Source organism: Gobio gobio, assembly GCF_949357685.1.
Source record: "Gobio gobio genome assembly, chromosome: 14".
NCBI classification, from domain to species: Eukaryota; Metazoa; Chordata; class Actinopteri; order Cypriniformes; family Gobionidae; genus Gobio; species Gobio gobio.
This window is the reverse complement of record NC_137107.1, coordinates 6,535,012-6,556,442: the sequence shown is the minus strand read 5'-3', so window position 1 is coordinate 6,556,442 and position 21,431 is coordinate 6,535,012. Positions and strand designations below refer to the sequence as shown.

Below are 21,431 nucleotides of genomic sequence, written 5' to 3'. Positions count from 1 at the left end.
GCCCGGATTTAATAAATAATAAGCAAATAGCCTATAACAGACAATGACATGGAGGCGGCGCGCTGCGTGAACAACGGCTTAAATGAACAACTACTAGAAAAAAAACAAAAAAAAACAAAACAAAACAAAAAACCTTAGTCTGGGGCAGCCCTATTTCAGATAGGCCTATATTTGATCAAGAATGTCACAAAGGGAGTTCTGGGTTGAGCGCGCGGTGCTGAGCGGAATGAGCTTCAGAAATCAACGGAATCTCCAGAAAGGCGCGCTCTCTCCACTGGAGGAAATATCACCGCTCTTTCTATACGCACACACCGCAACGGTCACAATATGACCTCATGTAGGCTATGTTTTAAAAACATAATTCAACAAATAAATAATACTTTTGAATGGGCCACTTAAAATGTTTATTACAAATAAATGATTAAATCCTAAAAATGAATAAATGTAAATGAACAAAAATGTGCATTGCAATCCTTTGAAACCAGGGGGTGCTGCAGCACCCTCAGCACCCCCACTTCCCGCGCCCCTGCCTCTAGATGTCGCCATTTGCTTTTCACCTCGTGAAGTTTCATCGTGTCTCCATCATAACTGTAAATGTGCTCTTTATCCGACTGTGAGTACATTTATTTCAGTTTTTATCAGGAGAAATCTAAATCTGACAACTTATATCCTACATGCTTTGAACTAGCTCGACAAGAACTGGAGTTTTTCGTTAAATCTTCATCTCTGATTTGCGACCGTTGTCTGTAATTTGCACACATTCACGCGTTTAATCGATGTCTGATTACAGCGATCAACCCTCATCAATATTCTCTCAGCTTCTCTCTGAACTGCTGTGAGAACTGATAGTTTAATAGCTAATGTAGAAATATAGAGCTCATTTCTGATAATAACACCACTATTGAGAAAATAAACACTTAATACCATGAAGAAATAACAGCTATAGTAGACAAACACAACACTCGTTTGATGTTTGGCATCATTTAATCATATCACCTCAACATTAAAGTTAGTAAAATCATAGAACTGGTTCTAAACTATGGTAACATGGGGTAAGATGAACCCCCGTCCTGACACAAAATCTCAGCACTTTTGATGAATGGCTACACTATTTTTTAATTTAGTAATTTCACCATTTATGAGATTTAGTTGAAACAGTTTTGAAGTCACGTGATCTAATTTTGTGTCTCTGGAAAATAGTGATTTATTATGTTGATTATCAAAGTTGAATGAGGGATTTGTGGACACATTAATGTTCTTTTTATTCGTAGAGTAAAAGTTATAGCTTTTATTTTGAAGTAAAAAGATAAAAGTAGACCCTTGGGGTAAGATGAGCAACCCAGAATTAGCATAGTAGACTAGACGCCAAGTGGCCTGTTGTTACTAGTGTTATTATTTTTAAATGTAAACAATATAATTAATGTTATTAGAGTTATTATTCAGTATTCCATGAATTAGATGTACATTTCAGACATCGTCACTTTCATTCAAACCTTTAGGTTAGTTGAGTGAAATTAGGGCTGCACGATTATGACAAAAATCATAATTGTCGATTATTTCCTTTGAAATTGTACAATTATTAATTACGATTATATAGCATTAAGCCTCAAAAGTCAAATATAAATACAAGTAAAAATGCATGGTATTATGATGTTTTACTAAAGATAAAAACAATAGGGAAAAAAACTAGTGTTTTTTTTCTTTCTACAGGTTATTTTAAGTACACAGAATAATATTGAAAGATTATATGTGTATATATTCTGAGTATACGTTTTCTGCAAACTTCATTTTCTGAGCATGAGAGAGGCAACAGGTGTCTCCTGTTTTTTCAGCTCTTGGTGTGTGCGCAAGCACATTCCATTCTCAGGCCGTGTGTACAGAAACGCACAAACCTAGCTGTTATCATTTCTATGCGACCAGTCTGTTCCTGTTTTTTGTTACTACCAAGGACGTTCAACTGTTGAACTTATCTCTATGTATGGTGTTACTCTTCTGTTCTTATAACGGACACACACACCTAACTGTAAGGGCGTGGATTAATGGTATAAATATCACTGTCTTTTTGCTGTATCTCTGAGAGCTGCATTCTGAATAAACCATATTGACTTCATTCGTGTGGTTCGTTGACTTGCACTCTCCCAGGGTCCTGAAGCTGTTTACTGATTGCTGAGCAGAGACTGAGACACACAAAGACACAGGGAATTAAATTTCTTACAAATATACAGTAAGTGGACTTTTTTTGTAATTGCGATTACATTTTATTGAACGATTACATAACTGTGGCACCCGTAATTGTAATCACGTTTACAAATTCAATTAATTGTGAAATTAAGAATTAAGTCTCATTACATTTGATTTCACTGTGTAAATATTATGACATATCTTAAATTAAAATATGGATTAAATAAACATGCATAAGTCTGTACATAATTTTACCTTTCAGATGAAACTCTTTTACTGGGATTCTGCTTTGTCTGTCATCAGTTATTCAATTATTCAACTAAATTGTTTAAATAATATGTTAAATAGAACAGTTGATTTAGTATTTTACATTAATGATGCTTTTAAATATATATAAATATTACAATAATTATATCAAAAGTAATTGATAAATTCTGTAAAGTTTATTTGTGTGCTTCTGACACCAGGGGCCATCTTACCCTTTAATAATTAGACATTTTGTGCTATAACACCTTTATTAACAAACGTTTCTTATTTCCTATAATAACACATTGGCTGATGCATCATCATCCTGCACATGATACACTTATATCTGAATATATTACGGTTTAAAAGTAAATCCACATTGTTCATGAGGGGGGCATCTTCCCCCATGTTACCCTACTATTAGAGTAAAACATCTGCACCTGAGTAATATTATATTAATAATAATAACAATATATTCCCATCTTCCCACAGGAGAAGAAGAATCAAGCAGGAGGAATTACTCCAGGAGAAACTACAGACAGTAAAGTTGGAGTTTGAGGAAGAATCACAAGGTTGGTGTATCACAATACATCTAAAACTAGATCCTAAACTCAGCAAAAAAAAAAATGTCCTCAAACTTTCAACTGCTTTTTTTCCAGCAAATTTCTAATTATGTGTAAATATTAGGGGTGTAACGGTACACAAAACTGACGGTTCGGTACGTACCTCGGTTTTGAAGTCACGGTTCGGTACGAGTTCGGTACAGCAGATTTACAAAATTGCTTTTTATTTATTTTTTATATTTAACAGTTGTTTACTGGAGAAAAAAGTGTCCTTGAATGAATTAAATTATATCTAAAAGTTTATTTAAGATATTTCTGTAAATTATATAGGGAGCCCTTACTTGTACATTAATATTAAAGGTTCACAACAGAGCCCAAACTATTAGCCTAAATTCAGTTGCTATTTATTTTTAGGTATAATAATCAACACTCAAATAACACATTGTGTGCAAACATGTAAACTTCACATAAGGCAGTTTTTGCATTAACTTCTAAATCTAATTATAAAATAGTTTTTTTCTCCAAATTGTTGTTGAAATATAATAATTTATATACAGTGTCTGTCATTTTCATGACAGGTTTATTTAACATGCATGAAATAATCAAGACATCACTAACAGGTTAAGTAGAATATAATGAATATAACGGCTAATATAGAGCATATATTTAGCGAAAGAGTTGATTTCTCTAGTGAATAAAATTCTGTGGACACTGAATGACTGCCTGAGGTAAATGTGATGCTAACGTTACATGACATTGTTTAGTTCACAAGCAGTTATATTGACATCTTTCCGCAGTTGAAACACTGATTTAGCGATTACACCACATATATACATGACAGTAAATTGTAATGTATCCTCAGCATACCTTCAGATCGTCATTCATGTTTATTCTTGAATCTTTAGTAACAGATGATCGATCGCCTTCACAGATGATCGCGTTCACGCGCGTGCGCTTGAACTGTGATCAGTGACCAGTCACGCCACATAGAGCGTCAAAACGGCATTTATCTTTTGAATTTCGTGATAAAATGGACTGAATACTTAATATGTTCGTGTGGGAACTCGGATTGAAGTGTGTTCCGCGCTTACAACAAGCCGACAGTGAACTGTTAAAGATTACATTCATAACCGTTCGACGCGTGCACCGTTCACAAATGATCGCGGTCACGCGCGCGCGCCGCGCGGCCACTTGAACTGTGTTTAGTGATCACTGATCAGTCACGCACATTAAAGAGCATCAAAACGTCATTTATAGTTTGAATTTCATGATAATATGGACTGAATACTTAATATGTTCGTGTGGGAACTCGGATTGAAGTGTGTTCCGCGCTTACAACAAGCCGACTGTTAACTGTTAAACATTACATTCATAACCGTTCGGTACACACGTGCACCGTACCGGAAGCCCTATACCGAAACGGTTCAATACGAATACGTGTACCGTTACACCCCTAGTAAATATCTGTATGAACATAAAACGATTCAACAACTGAGAACAAATTTCACAGACATTCGAGGAACAGAAATGTAATAATGAGTCCCTGAACAGAGCGGGGCTCAATATCAAACACTCGCAGGCAGTAGCTCACACATCACTTGAAGATCGCGCGCAGAGAGGAGCAGAAACTCATTGTCAACACTGTCCTGTGATTCATCACTAAAGTAGCTTAGAAACTCAACCGTTATAGCATAGATTTTTATCTACCTTTGAAGTAACTACACACCACAGCTTCATAATTAATACAGACGCTAATTCACACACACAATCACATTCAAATAAATGTAGGCTAATGTAGGCCTACTGTGCTAATTTATCTATCTGATGTAACAGTTATAACAAACAGAAATCTGTAAGAAATGTTACGACCCATGGACAATAACTGTTGAAAGTGAGCTGTTTTTCTTTCAAGTATTTTAAAATCATCAAGAAATGCACTTTTTCTTTAGAAAAAAAATATCCCACCTCTAATAGATAATAGTTAAACATATTTATGGTACAAACCTTAGCAGTGAACTATAAGGGCAAAAAAAAGGAAAACAAAAAAGAGAAGCAAAATAATCGTTTAATAAAAACACACGGCCTACAGGCTCATCCCCAATCCAGCGCTCCAGAGCGCCTCACAATCAATGAATAGAGCACATTTATGCCAGGATATTGTTTATGAACTAATGCTGATGAATAATGACAATGTTTACTTTACGATGTTTATATAGTAATATGTTTTAGACGGTTGTAACAATGCATATTTTATCTCCTGAACTTGAATGAGCTCCTGCAACTGCAATAGTAAGGCACAGACATTTCAAAATAAGAGTCAATGTGTATTTTGAGCTTGTTAACTGAAATTAAAAAAAATACTTATTTGAAGCTTTGGCTTAACCTGATATGGCCTACTAACTAAAACAGAAATACAAAGTTATAAAAACTATATAGATGTTTTTAAAACACAGACAAAAAAGTGAATTGGGAGCTCTCTTTCGTGTATTTTTAATGTCAAAAACAAAATGAGGTCAATGTCAGTTCAAGTGACAGTTGGTTATGTAATGCTTAAGCCAGTGTTTCCCAACCACGATCCTGGAGGCACACCAACACTGCACATTTTGCATGTGTCCCTAATCAAACACACCTGATTCAAATGATCATCTTATTAGTGGAGACTCAAAGACCTGAAATGGGCGTGGCAGATAAGGGGGGGGGGGGGGGCAATGATTTTGTCTGAGCTATGAATAAAAAAATTAAAAATAATATAATTAATATTTTCTCATTTTATTTGTCTTATCCTTTTAGTGTAGAATGAGTAAAGCCGATTGTTTTAAGGATGACTAAAAGGATGATTAATTTTCTTAGGCTGCTCTACCTCAGTTGTCTAACAGTGCTCGTCAATGTCAGAATGATCGAGATGGCCAATCAAATTAAAGAAGGCGGGGCTTACTGTCATACTGTCACTTTCACACGCAACGAGAGTTTGTGGAAGATGTAATCAGATGCAAGTCTCAGACAACTGTTTTATGATAGAAATGTTCAGCTACCGACAGTAATAGACCGCAAACTACTCAACTTTTTGTGATATTTCGCTATTTTGAATTGAAAAAATGCAATCATGATTGATGTAATTAACAAATGAATTTGACGACGAGTCAATTTTGTGCATTTTCTACATAGCCCTATTAGACATACGAATAAGAGTGTACTCTTTTAAAATAATATATTTGAAAATAGTTTAAATTGATTACTTCAAAAACTAGGCTACAATTAGACCTAGAACTTTAACATTCATATTTATTTATTTATTCCCTTAAATCCCTTTAATCCTTTAATTATTAAATTCTTTTATCATTATTATTATCAGGGTGCGATTTGTGAAGAAAAAAAAACGAAGGGGGATGCTTTTTACACACCTGAAAACTTGTCGCTTTTCGGCGACAATCTGCGTTTTCTTGGGCAATTGGGTCATTTACGTGAATCGCGTAGAACCAGAGAGTTTTTGTTTTTTTTTGGGGGGGGGGGGGGGGATAGGTTCGGTGAACGTGTGTAACGTTACCGGACGGTTTCCGGGTGCAATCTTTAACAGTTCACAGTCGGCTTGTTTTAAGCACGGAACACACTTCAATCCGATTTCCCACACGAACATAAAGTATTCATTTTATCACGAAATTCAAAAATAAATGCCGTTTTGACGCTCTATGTGGCGTGACTGGTCACTGATCAAGCGCACGCACGTGAACGCGATCATCTGTGAAGGTGATCGATCATCTCTTACTAAAGAATAAACATGAATGACCATCTGAAGGTATGTTGAGGATACATTACAACGCTTCGGTTACTAACGTAACCTTGGTTCCCTGAGAAGAGGGAACGAGTATTGCGTTTAGCTAAACGCTAGGGGAATTCTCTTTCCTCGAGATTTTGAAGGACATTTTTATCCTAAAAATACCATGTAAAACGCAGTGCAACTGCACAGCTGTCAGCAGGAAGCAGCTGCGTGCTGATTGGCTGTGCCGCTGCAACTGCAGGAACCTATGGCGAGCCCGCTAGGCGGGAAGGACCAATCAGGTCCCTCTAATAAAAGACCCTGGTATAAAAGACCCTGTCTCGCCAGGTTCGTCAGGTTAATCGACTGAAGCGACTCCCTGAGCAAGCGAAGCACGGCAAGCAAACGCAATACTCGTTCCCTCTTCTTAGGGAACCGAGGTTACGTTAGTAACCGAAGCGTTCCCTTTCCAGAGTACTCCCGTATTGCGTTTAGCTAAACGCTAGGGGACCTAATGCAAAACGCTGTGCTCGCTTAACGGCTCTGAAAGCCTGGAGACACCATACCCAGGCCGACCTAAGTGGGCCTGTAAATATGATATTATAGAAGTCCCCAATATGAGCCAGACCATTTAGTATTTTTAGTATTTTAGTATTTTATGCATTTGGCAGACGCTTTTATCCAAAGCGACTTACAGTGCCAATCCCCCTGGAGCAACATGGAGTAAAGTGCCTTGCTCAAGGACACACTGGTGGTGACCGCTGGTATCGAACCAGCAACCTTCTGTGTACCAGTTCCATGGTTTAACCCACTGGACCACCATCTCTCATTTAATGAGAATAACACGCAAAGATACGTGTAGTATATATATATGTATAGACGAATATTGAATGACCAGACAATTTGAGTCATATAAGGAATGTGCTTATGACTTATACAAATACTTAACCCAGACCAGACTGTCGAGCCTTAAGGGGTTAATATGTATTACACAGCGAGAAGCCCAGCCTGTAAGGCAGGGACATCCAAATTATAAAACCTGATAAAAGTGGACGGGGAGGCCCAGCCTGCCGCCGCACAGATATCATTCAGAGAAATGCCAGTAGACCAGTATGCCTCTAGTAGAATGGGCTTTGATGCCTATAGGGCAGCTGAGATCTTTGGACTCATAAGCCAGCGAGATAGCATCCACTATCCATCGTGACAAGGTCTGCTTTGTAACCGCGCACCAAAGCACACAAAGAGCTGTTCAGTTTGCCTGAAAGCAGCGGAACGCTCTATGTATATTCTCAGCGCTCTGACAGGACAGAGCAAATTAGCATCTTCCTCATCTAACGATGATGAGAGTGCTGAAAGTGAAATGACCTGTGCTCTGAATGAAGTTGAAAGCACCTTAGGTACATATCCATGTCTTGGTTTGAGGACGACTTTAGAGTCGTTTGGCCCAAATTCCAGACAAGAGGCGCTCACTGAGAGCGCATGCAGATCACCCACTCGCTTAACTGATGCGATCGCTAGCAGAAAAGCGGTCTTTAGTGATAGGGGCTTTAAGCTCACCGAATGCAGAGGCTCGAATGTTGAGCCTTTCATAGCATCCAGGACCGTGGACAGGTCCCATATAGGGACTGAAGGGGGGTGAGGTGGGTGAAGCCTTCTAGCCACTTTAAGGAAGCGAACAATGAGATCGCTCTTTCCTAGTGACAGTCCGTTCACTTGAATGTGATATGCTGCTATAGCAGCCACATAAACTTTCAGCGTGGAGGGGGAACGACCCGCGTCCAGTAGCTCTTGTAAAAAAGTGAGCACTTCTGACACTTCACAATAATGTGGGGTCAGGCTTCGTGCTTTACACCAGTCCGAAAAGACTGACCATTTGCCTGAATAGAGCCGCCTGGTCGCGGGGGCTCTAGCTTCAGAAATAGTGTTTAATACATTTTCAGAGAGGTTCTCATGTACCCGTTGATGGGCCAGACATTAAGCGCCCATAGATTGGGACGGGGATGCCAGATCTGCCGTTTCGCCTGCATGAGGAGGTTTCTCCTCAGCGGAATTGGCCACAGGGCTGTATCTGACATCCGACTTAGCAGTGAGAACCATGGTTAATTTCTCCAAAGCGGGGCTATTAAAAGCACAGCACATTTGCTCTCCCTGATCCTCTCTATGACCTGAGGTAACATTGAGATTGGGGGAAAAGCATAAAGAGGAAGGTTGGGCCATTCGTGGGCCAACACATCCTTGTGCTTGGAGAAATATATTAGTCATTGAGCATTGTCTTGCGAGGCGAAAAGATCCACTTTTGCCTCTCCAAACATGCCCCAAATTGTCTCAATCGTTTGTGGGTGAAGAGACCACTGCGCAGGGGACACTTTGCCCCTGGACAGCATGTCCGGACCCAAATTCAGAATGCCTGGCACATGAGTCGCTCTCAGAGAGCTCAGGTTGCGCTCTGTCCATATTAGGACTTTTTCCGCCCTTGTGTGTAGACCAAAAGATCTTAGACCGCCCTGGCGATTTATATAGGCTACCACTGACCTGCTGTCCATTCGGATCAGGACATGGTGGTGCTTTATGTACGGAAGGAAAGCTCTTAGCGATAGTGTGACCGCTTTTATCTCTAGACAGTTTATGTGAAGGCTTTTTTTTCGAGTCTGACCAGAGACCGGAGACTGGGCTGCCCTCATGAAGGGCTCCCCAACCTTGGTTGGATGCATCTGTCGCGATAACTTTCCACTTCGTAACAGTGCCCAAACTCACGCCCGTCTGATACCAGACAGAATTTTTCAAAGGAGCCAGAGCCAACACACAGCTGTGGTCTACCTTGATTTTTAATTGGCCCGAGAGCCATGCGTGAGCTGGAACGCGGCGATTCAGCCAGCGCTGTAGGGGGCGCATGTGTAACAGACCTAGTCTGAGAACTGGAGCCGCCAAGGCCATGAGACCCAACATCTTCTGAAAGTGTTTGAGAGGAGTGTATGCACCGGACCTGAGGGAAACCGCTCGGTTCTGAACAGAGAGCGCACGCTTTGACGTCAGTCACGCGTTCATCTGCAGTGAGTCTATCACTATTCCCAGAAACGAAACGTTCTGTGTGGGAGACAATGAGCTCTTTGCCACATTGATTCTGAGTCCCAAGCATTTCAAATGGTTAAGAAGCCAAGATCTGTGGTTCAATAACTGTATCTCTGACTGAGCTATTATGAGCCAGTCGTCGAGATAGTTGAGAATTCTCATTCCCCGAAGCCTCAGCGGGTTTAGCGCCGCTTCCATGCACTTCGTAAACGTGCGGGGAGCCAGAGATAGACCAAAGGGTACCACCCTGTATTGATAAACTTTCCCCTCGAAGGCGAATCTCAAGAATGGCCTGTGATGAGGGGCTATTTGTAGGGCTGGGCAATTTTATCGATTCTGCGATATAAATCGATATTTTTTCTCCCAAGAAATTATCGATTTTTAAGCCGCGAGTATCGATACATAAGTCCCATTCAAATCCCCGTGTTTACCCCCATTTGCGTTGCAGGAAGAGGGATTTGGTCAGCCAGCCGCTAGTATCGCTGTAGAGCAAGTTACCCGTACTACTAACTTAAAACGCCGACGTCTACCTCTTCTTGTTTACGGAGTCAGAGCGAGGAGATTCAAAAAAATGCCGGCGAATATAAATCCAGCGCCTTCATGCTTAAAAGCAGATGTGTGGGAGCACTTTGGGTTTAAAAAGAAGAAGGAAAGCGACGACTTAGACTCAGGGGTCAACAACACGAGTCGCCCGCAAGGACCACAGGAGTTGCCCGCGGGTCTGTTCTAAAAATAGCTCACCATAGCAGCTGCGTTTCAGTCGCTTCCGTGTTCATTTAAGCGCAGGGCTCCAGACTGAAGCCGAATATATACTAGTGTCTGTAAATAATAAACTGCAAAATACTATTTAAATATTACTCCTGCATGTTCTGCGTCTGTGTGGATGACGAGCGCCGCGCGCGCACTCGCTCTTGTAGTCTCTGCCGACACGAACGCATAAACCGTCACTTAATGAGAATTTACCGTTTCATTTGAGAAAACTGGCTGCGTCTCATTCTGCTCCTGGTTCAGTAGTCAGGGCACTGATCAGGACATGAGTCAATGGGCTGATCCCTGATCTGATCCCTGACTGAACTAGGGAGCTGAATGACTGAGACGCGCACCCACTGTCATATCATCATGAACACAGACACTGGTAATCACGGCAACCCGTCAAAATAAAAGTTCGGTTTAACGTGAAGAGATTGACTTCAGATTGTAGCCTACAGTAAATTTAGCTACGTCTCTATATAATAATAATAATCATCAATACGTCTCTACTAATAATAATAATTATGAAATAAATAATACTAATTATATAATTATTAATGGTTGCTTATTTTTCACTTGATCTTTCATTTATAAACAATGTTTACTTTTAAACAGCATACAGCCTTTACATGTTTATGTATTATTTACTTATGATTATCATCATATATAATAAAACATTTATTTAAAAAAAAAATAGTGGTATTGTACCGACTACTGGAACTACTACTATACTCTTTCAGGTGTAAAACAGTTTGGATAGTTGTTAATATGAGAATTATGATGCATTATTTAAGAGTTTTAAGTATTATATAACATGAGTAGCTCTCTTTGACTTTCTTTTTTAAAAAGTAGCTCTCAAATGAAAAAAGGTTGGAGACCCTTGACTTAGACAAAGCATCGCGGTTGGTTTGCAAGCTGTGTGACACAAACGTGAAATACTCTGGAAATACTACCAAATGTCAGTGTCAAGCTAAAAAAGCTGTCAAAGAAACTGTTCAGAACAGGCCACTTGCTGCAATTTTTAAAACTCCATTGTTAATTGCAATACTGCACTTTATTTGCTTTTCAAAGGCTTGTAAGCTACAGTTTGCACTGTTTCTATAAATGGAACTAATTTTCTCAACACATCTTTGATTCATTTTGTCCAGCATTTGCAAGCTGTAGACTCTCTGTCCCGTCAGAGACATATATTGTGTAATTGATGATTTTAGTTTTCAGTTCAGTTAATTCAATCCAAGTAAATGAAACACTCACAAGATGTCACAAAAATCACTCTGTCCCCTTTAAATCTTTCAGAAAATGATGTAAGTGTATCGAATTATATCGAATCGAATCGTATCGTTGGCTGAATATCGTGATATATATCATATCGTGAGCTAAATATCGTGTATCGTATCGTATCGTATCGTGAGATTAGTGTATCGCTACAGTCCTAGCTATTTGTATGTCGAAATAGGCATCCTCTAGATCTACGGTGAAAAACCAATCTCCTGGGTGAATGTGCGCAAGGATTTGTTTCATTTACAACATTTTGAACGGGCGCTTCTTAAGGGCCTTGTTCAGATTGTCTGAGATCTAGAATGGGCCTGAGACCACTGAGTCCTTTTTTTGGTACAAGGAAGTAACGACTGTAAAAGCCTGACTCGCTCTGTGAGGGGTGTACGGCTTCCACCGCCCCTTTCATTAACAGTTTTGATATTTCGGTTCGAAGCACATGACTTGTGTCGCTTCTCACCGTTGTCTCTTCCACGGCGCGAAAGCGCGGTGATCTGCGAGCAAACTGTAGCGAGTAACCTTGTTCTATTATGTTCATTACCCATTTTGAAATGCCGGGAATGGCCTGCCAGGCCTCGGCCTTCGAAGCCAGGGGCTGAATTCATTTGTGGGTCCTGTCGCTGAGTAACAGGGACTCGGTGGCCCAATAATGTTGTGTTAAAGTGGCACTCATCGGAGCGCATTTGTTCACGGGCTCTCTGATTGCGAGAGAATTGTTTCCCGCCGCCTGAGTGCAGGGGGCTGGGGGACATAGAATATTGGTGTTTGTGTACAGGCGAGCGCGTTTGTTTGCGGGCTCGTTGGCTGTGTATGTAATGTGCCCAGCCACCTGATTGAAGGGAGCTGGGGAACGTTTTGGAAGAGAGCGAGGTGGTATTATCCACCTTCTCTTTGTGCCTCTGGCTAGGATGGCTTCGGCGGCTCGGGTTTCGACACATTGCTGGGTCGGGACCTCAACGCTCCGGCGGTCTGCTGCGGCTCGTAGAGCGGGAACGCTGTCCAGGCTTAGAAGCCGTGCGAGGCTGGTGAGCTGGTGGCGCCACCTTGGTGGGCCGGACTGGTCCAGTCTTAGCGTGACGGCTAGCGGAGGAGCTGGAACGCTTAGGCAGGAAATGTCGTATTGCCTCTGAGGCCTTTTGTGCCTCGGTGAAGCGTTCTGTGAACTCAACCACAGAGGGACCGAATAATCCTGAAGGCGACATGGGTGCGTCCAGGAAAGCGGTCTTGTCCGAGTCTTTCATCTCGGTTAGGTTGAGCCACAAATGGCGCTCCAACACCGTCAAGTTGGCCATACATCTGCCGATCGCCTGAGCGTTGGCCTTGGTCGCGCGCAGGTCCCTCAGAGCCTCGGTATCAGGGACAGACTCATCCAGGGAACGGAGGAGTTTGGGCTGGAAGACCTGAAGCACCGCCATAGAGTGTAGCGCTGAGGCCGCTTGGCCGGCGGAGGCGTATACTCGACCGGCGAGGCTGGAAGTAGTGCGGCAGGCCTTAGATGGGTGTACAGCCTTTGACTGCCATCCCCTGGCGGAGGGCGGGCAAAGGTGTGCAGCAACGGCTTCCTCGAGGGGAGGAAGAGCGTGATATCCCTTTTCCTGAGCACCACCAACCACCAAGAGCACGGGAGAAAAAGAGGATTTGGCGCAAGATGAAAATGGCGCCTTCGACGACTTGGATAGTTCCTCGTGGACTTCTGGGAAGAAGGGAGTAGGTTTTTTAGTGGCCGGGTGGCGGCGGTTCTCGAAAAACCACTCGTCCAGTTTGCTTCTCGTGGGCTCCTGGGGCTGAGACCAGTCAATGCCGAGGTCGTCCACGGCCTTAGTGAGCAGGCGCATAAGCTCAGCGTCCACTGAGGTTTTGCCGCCCATGGCAGTCCGCGTCGAAGTGTCGTGCTCCGAGACGGTGTCCGACCACCCGCTTTCAGATGCAGCAAGCGAAAGGCTGTCATCCTCCTCCTCTTCTGGTCCGCCGAAGGAAACAGTAGCAGCCGCCAGACGAGGGAAATGGCCGGCGTGTGTTTGTCAGAGCGCTCCGGGGGCCTCTGGTCGCAGCGTTTCTTCTTACGCAGCTCGAGAGGCTGAGAGCAAGGGACGGGATTCGGATCAAAACTGGCGAGCCGAGCCCGAAGGGTCTGCAGCGCCAGTTCGTCGCACTCCGGGCAGCCGCCCTGGTTGAGTGCGGCCTGCGCGTGGTCTCGTCCGAGACATGAGACGCAGCTGATGTGCCGATCCTCGTCCGGGAGAAAACCTCTACACGAGGCGCAGGAGGAACGAGACATTTGAAACAACGTCTCGGCTCTTTTCGTGAGTGTGTAGCAACGGCAAACACACAGATTGGTATTAAAGGAAATGTGCCGGATGGCGCAGCTGGAAGGCAGGCTGAAGGCGGAGAGTCCGACGTCCTCAAGGCTGCAGGGAGTTCTGCTGGGTGCGTGTCGACGGCAGGCTTCGATCCAGAGCTCAGCGAGGTGAGTCGCTGAAGAAGAAATAATCTGACGAACGTGGCGAGACAGGGTCTTTTATACCCTTGGCTATGCAAATTCTGCTGCCCCTTGTGGCGGGAATATTAGAGGGACCTGATTGGTCCTTCCCGCCTAGCGGGCTCGCCATAGGTTCCTGCAGTTGCAGCGGCACAGCCAATCAGCACGCAGCTGCTTCCTGCTGACAGCTGTGCAGTTGCACTGCGTTTTACATGGTATTTTTAGGATAAAAATGTGCTTCAAAATCTCGAGGAAAGGAAATTCCCCTAGCATTTAGCTAAACGCAATACGAGAGTACTCTCGAAAGGGAACTTACTGTCATGTAAATATGTGGTGTAATCGCTAAATCAGTGTTTCAACGGCGGAAAGACGTCAATTTAACTGCTTGTAAACTAAACAATGTCATGTAACTTTAGCATCACATTTACCTCAGGCAGTCATTCAATGTCCACAGAATTGTATTCATTAGAGAGATGAACTCTTTCACTATGCTCTATATTAGCCTATATATTCATTATATTCTACTTAACCTGTTAGTGATGTCTTGATTATTTCATGCATGTTAAATAAACCTGTCATGAAAATGACAGACACTGTGTATAAATTATTATATTTCAACAACGAATTGGAGAAAAAACTATTTTATAATTAGATTTAGAAGTTAATGCAAAAACTGCCTTATGTGAAGTTTACATGTTTGCATACAATGTGTTATTTGAGTGTTGATTATTATACCTAAAAATAAATTGCAACTGAATTTAAGCTAATAGTTTGGGCTCTATTTTGTTGCTAATAGTTTGGGCTCTATTTTGTTAACCTTTAATATTAATGTGCAAGTAAGGGCTCCCTATATAGTTCACAGAAATATCTTCAATAAACTTTTAGATATAATTAAATTCATTCAAGGACAGACACTTTTATTCTTCTTCAGTAAACCACTGTTAAATTTAGTACTTTTGTAAAACTGCTGTACCGAACTCGTGCCGAACCGTGATTTCAAAACCGAGGTACCGAACCGTCAGTTTTGTGTACAGTTACACCCCTAGTGTCAGTCTTTTATTTTTTGTCATGCGTCACAACAGTTCCTTGAGTTCCAGGCGTTTCCGTGTTGTAAATAAAATAATTTTTTAAATATTAAATGTGTCATTCTCTTTAAGTCACGCTCAGAAATGTGTCATTTGCATATTAAACCCACCCCCCCCACCCCCCACCCCCCACCCCGCGACACTGTCACCTTTTTTACTCTGAGGAGTTTGCAGGTCTGTTTTTTCTCCCTTTTAAATAAGTTTCAGCCGATCCCTTACGTATTCAATTTATGGAAAAAGTGTTGAAAGTACCTTTGCCTATCAAAAGATTTTTTTAATTTTACTCAGATTTTATTGGTCTGAAAGAAGAAAGTCGTATACACATAGGATGACTTGAGGGTGAGTAAATCATGGGCTAATTTTCATTTTTGGGTGAACTATCCCTTTAACCCAGAATGCAAGCACAGGCATTTAAGCTCATGCAGTTGTGCTCTAGTCTAGTCAAGTCGACTTTATTTATATAGCGCTTTTTACAATGCAGATTGTTTCAGAGCAGCTTCACAGTGTTAAACAGGAAAATAATGCAACAGAATTTGATTCGGCCGTATAGCTGCTCCGGAGAAAACGGTGATGTCATCAGCTCATTTCAACTATCATACAGTGACAATGCGGGCAGATCAGTAATTTAGTTTATATGGTTAATTTAGTTTACTAATTAGATTTATTTGGATATTTAGTTGAAAATGTAGTGTCCCCAACTGAGCAAGCCAAGCCAAAGGCGACAGTGGCAAGGAAACCAAAACTCCATCAGGGGCATAATGGAGAAAAATAAACCTTGGGAGAAACCAGGCTCAGTCGGGGGGGCAGTTCTCCTCTGGCCAATTAACAAACAGCGTATGATTATTGTTCTGGCAACTTTACAGGTCAGGGGTCATATTAGATCGGAATATTCAAAAGATCGGAGGCAACACGCTGGAGACGTATTTATTGAGGATGACGTATCGATTAAACAATTATTAAATTGCAATATTCGAAAGATCTGAGTCATCACGCCGGAGACGAGAATACTCATTTGCAGGAACACTTAGGCTAAGAAGAAGCAAATATATTTATTAAATATAATGAGGTTGGGTTCCTATTCAACTGTCTATCCTATTAAAATGGTCAAATGTAAAGTGGGCAGGGACGATGTGTAGAGAGCAATCGGACACTCTCTTAACGCTGGACGCTCTTGGATTGGGCTGATCTCCCTGACAGGTCTTGATTTACCGTGCACCGTAGAATAGGAGAACACGCTGAAAATGTGCTGAAGAATCATCACTCATCGACCAGGATCTTATCACTTGTTACTTATTTTATGTAATTATTTTATAAATAAAAAATGTTGGCGTTTACACATGTAAGTAGTTCTTATGTTCAGTAAAACACTCAGATCTCGTTTATAGAGGTTTTTGGACTTTTGGAAAAAGGCTACCTTGGTTCCAAATACCATAACTTTTGATTGCTGTGAGATATCAACCCAGAATTTGGCTCAGATGTAGTTAACATGATTTTGCAAAGTCCAAACTTGATAAAGACTTTATACTAGTCAGCATGTCAATCAATAATAACCAAACAAATCAATAAATTGCATCACTTTTTCTGAGGGTTTCTCAGCAGTGATGTAACATAAAAACTTCCAAACATGATCAAAATTATCTTTTAAATACAGTATCCTGAAAAGGGGATGTTTCTTTTTTGCTGAGTTTATCAGACTCAGTAGTAAACTGGATTTGTGCTAAATTGAAATTGAACCATATTTCTTTTTGTTTCTCATTTGCTCCTCTTTTATTGAATATATTGATTTTAGACCCTGTGGAAGTGAATGAAGACAAACAGCAGAAACCTCATCATCTCACAAATGAAGATGGAAACACAGTCGCTTCAAAGATTGAAGAGAATTTCACACAGAAACAAGCTGGAAAATCTGGAGTCGAAGGATCTTTCACCTGCTCTCAGTGTGGAACGAGTTTCAGACGTAAAGAAAACCTAAATGTGCACATGAGGATTCACACTGGAGAGAAACCGTTCACATGCTCTCAGTGTGGAAAGAGTTTCAGTCAGAAAAGCTCTCTCGATGATCATCTGCCCCGTCACTCTGGAGTGAGATCATTCAGCTGTGATCAGTGTGAGAAAACGTTTGTTGTGGCATCAGATTTAAGAAAACATCTTAAAGTTCATACTGATGTAAAGCCTCACGTTTGTTCTTTTTGTGGAAAGAGTTTTTCACAACTGAAGACTTTAAAAGTGCATGAGCGCATTCATACTGGTGTGAGACCTTATATGTGCTTTGACTGTGAGAAGATCTTCAGTACATCAGGCCACTTAAAAAAACACCAGAGAGTTCACACTGGAGAGAAACCGTACAAGTGCTCACACTGTGGGAAGAGTTTCTCTCAGTCAGGATCATTGAAAGCTCATGAGAGAGTTCACACTGGAGAGAACCCGCACCAGTGCTCTTCATGTGGGAAGAGTTTCAGCTGCTCCTCTAGTCTACTGACTCATGAGAAAAAGTGTTGCCCAAAGTTTCCTAAGTGATCAAAGTTCTTGTTCAGATCACTTTCATGTAAATAGTTTGATATTCTGATCAATCAAAAGATGGAATTTATGTGTTTTTATTATTAATGGCGTTCATTATATCTATACTTGCATTGCATGTAGAATTTGTTACAAGAATAAAGAAACAAAACGTTGAGTGGCTTAGGTCATGCGCACCTTTTTTAATTAACAGTCTGTAAGCCCACAGGTCCAATACCGGTCTCCAATAGCACAGGGAAGGTGTATCTGCGTGTCACTGTCTTTCCTTTTACACAACAAAACAGGATTTAAATACATTTCTTTGTATGCATTTACCTCTTTGTTTCATCTGACTCCATTAATGAAAAATGTTTTAAATGATTTTGTTAATCATTAACTTTAGATTCATATTTTATCTTTCAATTTAAATCGTTTATATTGTGTTGTACTCAGTAATCAAGATTCCGATAACATTTAGAGTCTCGCACCGGCCGGGTTTACGATCTCTTTCACAAACTGGTCAGTCTTGGTAAAATCTGACAGATGTGATTAACTGATATTCTGGACCAGGGCCGTGCAGAGAGTTCTTCAGAGGCAGAGGCTCAAATGTAAAAAAGGGGCAATATGTAAATATATATATAAATATATATTAATCAAAGAATCTTGAAATAGTATCACAGTTTCCATCATTGACATTAAATCCTCATATTAGAATGATTTCTGAATGATCATGTGACACTGAAGAGTGGAGTAATGATGCTGAAAATCCAGCTGTGATCACAGGCATAAATTATATTTTAAAATAGAAAACCATTATTTTAATAATATTTCACAATATTGCTGTTTTTTTATCAAATAAATGCAGGCTTGATGAACATAAGAGACTTTCATAATGCTGCATAATATTCAAAAATGGTAATATAATAAAATCCTTTCACGCAACCATTTCTCCAGCCTACACTTCACATAAAAGTCCTGTAGGTGCCGGTGGCACTTGGTTTTTGTTAACTTTGATAGTTTCATGAAATAGTAAACGGTGCATCAATATACATAAATACAAGTGAATTTAACACTTACCATTAATGCGACTTTTGCTGCTGCTGCATGGTTTTGTGCAGGGATTTGTTTGTTAAAATCCATTTTGTCAGTGATGCAATTTATAAAATGAGACAAACCGCAGGAAATCGTTCCACAAACGTTAGTTCGTCTGTCCATGTAATTTTCAACCGATTTATGAATAAGAACAGAAAATTACCGCTCCACTTCACATGCCCAATGGAATTTGAACTTGCTTTGCCAGATCACGATTGGTTGGTGTAGCCTATATACATGACAAACGGGCATTGGTGAATTGTGTAATACTTTAAAATATATAATATATAGATTTGTAATTAAATCAACACATTAGCTCTGATTATGGATGAAAAAAAAATATTGGTTTGCTTTTTTCTGTAAGGCCACACACTCTCTGAAAGGACCATATTTGTCTCGAGAGCCGTTTCCGAACAGAGGAAAATCAGCTGTCAATCAAAACGCACGCAACCCATAGCAACGCGTTATGGCAACGCCTCAACAGAAATTATCCGACTTTTGAGCCGTTCGTTACTATTGTATACATTGTCTTTGTCATGTTATAATAATCACATTTATTTCGTTTTATTGACCACGATATTATCATTGATATTTGTCTGAGAGGGGCACTTTTGATTCATTTTGAAAAAGGGCAGGGGCTCGAGCCCCCAAAGCAAATCTGCATCATCCCTTTGACAAATTCTTTCAGCAACTCCTCCTCCTCCTTCCGCCTCCAAAGAAAACCTCAGAAAAAGTGATGCAATTTATTGATTTGTTTGGTTATTATTGGTTGACATGCTGAACCACATATTGCTATCAGCATGTGTCGTGGAGCTTCGTGCGTTCACGTCAAAGGCCCAGGCGGAGGACAAAACCTTGTTGAATAAAGTCGCTATTTTGATTTTTTGTTGACTACCAATGGAGGCCTTTCTGAGCCATCGGATTTCAACAAAAATATCTTAATTTGTGTTCCTTAATTTGTGTCCCAGTCACTATTCGGGAAACTTCACCGGATGCCACCAGGGAGGCCTGACCTGGTGCCGCTTCAATGGGACACTTCGGCTTGGCCACCCCTGTCTGTTTGAGAACAGAGCCTCCAGACGAAGGTCCTGCGGACTGGCAGTGTCCTCCTCAGGCCGGATCTCAGAGACGGGTATCCTGGAGAGCAAGACTCAGCGTAGTTTAGCATCAACTGAGCAAACGAACAAATGCGCCCAAAGTTAAGTGTTTCTTAAAGGGGCGGTACACTTCATTACAACATATATAAAACTCAAAAAATATACATACCAGCATAATTAAATCAAAAGACAATACAATGAAAACAAACAATATATTAAAAATAAGAGAATCAGAGTTTTTAATAATAAAGAAAAGATTTTGAGTGAAAATAATGTTGATTTTACACTCGTTACAAGTGCATATTTTAATGTAATGTGTTCTCACATGGCGATTTAAAATGGTAGTCCATGTATATAGCAAATAACTTTCATAAAACATCAGATTTATATTTAAATCAGGTTTATGTTTTTGCAAGCAAAAATAATCAGTGGTGAAAATTGTGAGTTACTCGATTCTGATTTCTTAAGTGTATTCTTTTTACAGAGAAAACATCCAATGAAATTAAAGCAGTACAATGGATGCGTCTTGAAAAGAAAGAACTCTGCTTTTTTAACGTAAAATTGTTAATGTACAACACTTTGAACCTTTTTTAATTAACCGCAAGGAAACCTCTACAGAATGGTTCTCATAAATGTTACCAGATTATTGGTTGCTTTCTCTAATATTACATGGCTGTATTTTTAATGCTAGTAGTCAAAAATAAAACTGAATTCTGAAATACTGTTGATCTCAGGTTTTTTTGATCTTAATGAGAATCATCCATTTAAAGTAAGCTACATTTTTAATTTGCAGGGTATATAAAGTGGAATAACATTCACAGCATAATACTCACTACTCACTACTCTTGAGTACTTTTAAAAGGGCTACTTTTTACTCCTACTTTGAGTAGTATTTAGGACAGGTACTTTTACTCTACTTGCACTACATTTTTTGACAAGTAACAGTACTTTTACTTTTAGTATGCTTTTTCAGTACTCTCTCCACCACTGGGAAAATGTAAAATCCATGTGTTTTTTCTGTAAGGGTAAACATTGTTCTCAACATTGACCAAGTGTTTAAGTGCAGACTACACAAAACAGTGTCATTTGTTCAGTTTTGTCTGTTTGTTTTGCTCTCTTATAATCACTGTATTAAAGGACTGTTCATCATTTATACTGATGTCATATTTTTAATAATAGGACTGCCCAGAATACATTTAAGGGGTGTAACGATATTGATTTTAAAGTCAATTGTTAACTCAGGGATGTGTTCAGTACAACAGTGGAAAAAACAACATCAAATGGAGAAAATTAATACATTTAAACTTGGATCCATAATTTTTATTCAGTTTATCTTATGCATGT

At 40.4% G+C, this 21,431-nt stretch overlaps 1 long non-coding RNA gene across 1 annotated transcript; it reads left to right on the top strand.

The window, feature by feature from the left end:
* The first annotated feature begins 1,986 nt into the window (after positions 1 to 1,986).
* Positions 1,987 to 18,232, top strand: LOC307137203. The gene is made up of 3 exons (XR_013817885.1): positions 1,987 to 2,224; positions 2,920 to 2,999; positions 17,192 to 18,232. It is a non-coding gene; the product is annotated as an uncharacterized lncRNA (long non-coding RNA).
* Positions 18,233 to 21,431: the final 3,199 nt, after the last annotated feature.